Genomic DNA, 3,920 nt, shown 5'->3' on the forward strand with positions numbered 1-3,920 from the left:
CCCGAGGAAAGGAAGAAAAAGCGTGCGACCTGACGCACAGGTTTTCCCCGGTCCTTCTCTCTCCGCCGGCGAAGAGAAGAAGGCGGGAGTTCAGCCCTTCTGTTCTGAGTTTGTTAGGGGCTCATTATGTTCGCTCTCCTCCAGTTCAACGAAGAGAGGGAGGTCAGAGCCATGTGCGGTGTCACCAAGCACTCACACACACAGGGGAATTCATAATAAAGCATGCATTATCGCAGCCAAGCCACGGGCTGAGGGCGATATGCTCCCCGGGTTCGAGACACATGGGAATAAATGTTGCACTATCGCAGCCAGGCAAACAGCCGAGGGCGATATGTCTAAAAAATCCCGAAAAATGCAAAGGCATGGAATGCGCTCCCCCAGTCCCTCCGCTGGGGGCAGTGCTCGCTTCCCCGTCAGCGGGGGCCCGCACGGCGCGTGTGATGACGTCATCACTGCGCGACGATGGCGGGGCGGAAGTGTACGGGGGCCTTCTCTCGACCCGCATAGCCAGCTGGCGCGCATGCGTGGCTCATCCGTGGGTTTTAGCAACAGTGTCACGGGGATACAGGCTCCAATTTGCCATGAAACCGCCTCGTTTCAACGGGCTGATCATGTCAGTGGCCGAGGGAGAATCGGCTCGTGTGTTGACGGCCGAAATCGAAACCCTCCTGCACAAGCAGGCAATCAGAGTGGTACACGGGGAGGAAAGCTGTCAGGGCTTCTATTCCCGTTATTTCGTAGTTCCAAAGAAAGGCGGTTCAGCCCTCCGTCCCATTTTGGATCTACGAGTATTGAACAAGCACCTCAGAAAGTATTCATTCAAAATGCTGACACACAAGGTGCTGTGTCGATCGATTCGTCCAGGCGATTGGTTTGTTACGATAGATCTGGCGGACGCGTACTTCCACATAGATATTTATCCCTCTCACAGGAAATTCCTCAGGTTTGCATACCGGGGCACAGCATACGAATTTCAAACTATACCGTTCGGGCTATCATTAGCTCCGAGGGTTTTTACCAAGTGTGTGGAGGCAGCCCTGTTCCCGTTGAGGGACAAGGGCATAAGGATATTGTCTTACATAGACGATTATCTGATATGCTCGTCGTCAAGGGAGCGAGCCATAAGAGACGCAGAGATTGTCCTGTATCACCTCAGAGACCTGGGTTTCAGGATAAACATGATGAAGAGCCGGCTGGTGCCCTCTCAACATACGGAGTATTTAGGGCTCGGCTTGGACTCCCTTTCGTATCGAGTCACGTTGACGGAAGAGAGAATAGCGTCTTTCACACAATGTCTCGCTCGTTTTCAGAGGGGACGAGTAGTCCCGTACAGGCTGTGCTTGCGAATGCTGGGGCTGATGGCTTCGGTGATCGCGGTAGTGCGTTTGGGGCTACTCAAAATGAGGGATTTTCAGCGCTGGATCGCGCGCTTGCGTCTGTGCTCTCGCCGGCATCTCAGCCGACCGGTGAGAGTCACTCATGCGTGCGTCGAAGCGTTCAGACACTGGAAAGGCCCTGTGACGTTCAGATCGGGGATTCCCTTAGGGGCGGTGACATCGAGAATAACTTTGACAACGGACGCGTCATTGAAGGGTTGGGGTGCAACCCTAATGGGCAGGACTGTGAACGGCGCGTGGCCACCACAGTTGGTGCACGAACATATAAACTATTTGGAGCTGTTGGCGGTGTGGCTGGCACTGAAACATTTTCTGACGGTGGTTGCTTACATCAACCGTCAGGGGGGCACACGCTCCCTTCAGCTGCATCGGTTGGCGACGAAGCTGATCGTGTGGTGCGACACACGGCTTCTGTCCCTCCGGGCGACTCACGTTCCGGGGATCTTGAACAGAGGGGCGGATTTACTGTCCAGGGGAAATCCCCTGTACGGAGAGTGGAAACTCCATCCTCAGGTGGTCAGCCAGATATGGCAGAGGTACGGTCAGGCTGCCGTCGATCTCTTCGCCTCGCGAGAAAACGCTCATTGCCCTCTGTATTTCTCCCTGGTGGACGCAAATGCACCGTTGGGTGTGGATGCTTTGGCCCATCGATGGCCGGACGTGCTTCTGTATGCGTTTCCCCCTCTGAGCTTAATCTCCCCCACTTTAGCCAGAGTGAGGGAGCGGTGTCTGTCATTGATTCTGGTAGCCCCGCGCTGGCCATCCCGACATTGGGTGGCGGAGATTGTCCAGCTATTGTCGGGGCAGCCGTGGCCCCTCCCCCCACGGAGGGACCTCCTGTCTCAGGCGGGGGGGGGAGATTTACCATCCTCATCCGGACATGTTAGCCCTCTGGGCCTGGCCCGTGAGAGGTGGAATCTGAATGCGGCTGGCTTGCCCTCGTCAGTTATACAGACTATTCAGAGTGCGAGGGCCTCTTCTACCCGCGCTCTTTATAGCAATAAATGGCGTGTTTTTGAGGAATGGTGTGGGCGGAGAGTGATTATCCCTTTTCAGTGCTCTGTTAGGGATATATTATGCTTCCTCCAGGATCTGCTTGATAAAAGGAAGGCTTTCTCCACCATTAAGGTGTACCTGGCGGCTATTTCAGCCTGCCATGTAGGTTTTGGTGACAGGTCGGCAGGCCAGCACCCTTTAATAAGTCGTTTTATGAAGGGGGCGCGCCGCATACGGCCGGTGTCTAGGCAGATGGTTCCTTTATGGGATCTGCCCATCGTCTTAGAAGCCCTGTCCCAACATCCTTTTGAGCCGATAGAGGCGGTGAGTCTTAAGTATCTCTCTCTTAAGACGGCACTGCTCCTGGCTTTGGTGACAGCCAAGCGTGTGAGTGATTTACATGCTTTGTCGGTTAGCCCATCTTGCTTACAGTTCGCTCCGGGGCTCACTAAAGTTTCTTTCCGTCCTAACCCTGCGTTTGTGCCCAAGGTTTTGGAGTCGACATATAGGTGCCCGTCTACTGAACTGGCGGCTTTTCATCCTCCACCGTTTTCTTCTCCGGAGGAGCGGAAACTCAATGCATTATGCCCGGTGCGGGCTCTTCGGGCGTATGTGGGCAGGACAGCTGGTTTCAGAACTTGTGACCAGCTGTTTGTGTCTTGGGCTACTCCCCACACAGGGAAGCCGTTATCTCGGCAGCGGCTGTCCCACTGGATTGTGGAGGCGATATCTGTGGCGTATGGTTGCAGAGGTCTTCAGCCCCCTGCGGGCTTGAGAGCCCACTCCACTAGGGGTATGGCCACGTCGTGGGCTTTACTCAGGGGAGTTTCCGTTCTGGACATTTGCTCGGCGGCGAGTTGGGCAACGCCGCATACGTTTGTACGATTCTATAGGCTGGACGTTTCGGGACCGTCCTTAGCACACGCGGTGCTGGGGGCCGGTACTGCTGTACCCGTTTGGAAACAGTAATATGGGTGCAATCCGGGAGCTGTCTATATCTCCCATAGTGAAACACCGAGCGAAGTTAGAAAAAGAACGTTGGGTTACTTAACGTAATCCCCGGTTCTTTGATAACAGAGTGAGGTGTTTCACCAGCACTTCCCTCCTTGCACTTGGACGGGAAGAAATCTCGTTAATGACGAAGACAGGGGTCGACCTGGCTGATATAGGCAAGGCGGAGTCTGGTCGCAGGTCGACCTGTCTGTCAAAGACAGACGTGGTGTCATAAGAGCTTCCGTAGTTGGTCACGCCCAAAGCGATTCCCATAGTGAAACACCTCACTCTGTTATCAAAGAACCGGGGATTACGTTAAGTAACCCAACGATTTGTAGTTTGCATATGATTCAGTGTGTTCCAGCAAGAATGAAAACACAGAGCTTTCCTGACACTTGAGATGAGATTTTAATGAGAATTATTTTAAGATTGTCTACTAGCATTCTTATTTAAGTTAAAACCAGTGTTGTAATGTAACGGAGTACAAATACTTCGTTACTGTACTTAAGTAGAAATTTCACGTATCTGTACTTT

General features: G+C 53.3%; 1 pseudogene; it reads left to right on the forward strand.

Moving 5' to 3' along the window:
• The first annotated feature begins 362 nt into the window (after window positions 1-362).
• Window positions 363-3,681, forward strand: LOC132856296 (uncharacterized; annotated as a pseudogene).
• The last annotated feature ends 239 nt before the right edge of the window (window positions 3,682-3,920 follow it).

The sequence above is a fragment of the Tachysurus vachellii genome, chromosome 13 (genome assembly GCF_030014155.1).
Source record: "Tachysurus vachellii isolate PV-2020 chromosome 13, HZAU_Pvac_v1, whole genome shotgun sequence".
NCBI classification, from domain to species: domain Eukaryota; kingdom Metazoa; phylum Chordata; class Actinopteri; order Siluriformes; family Bagridae; genus Tachysurus; species Tachysurus vachellii.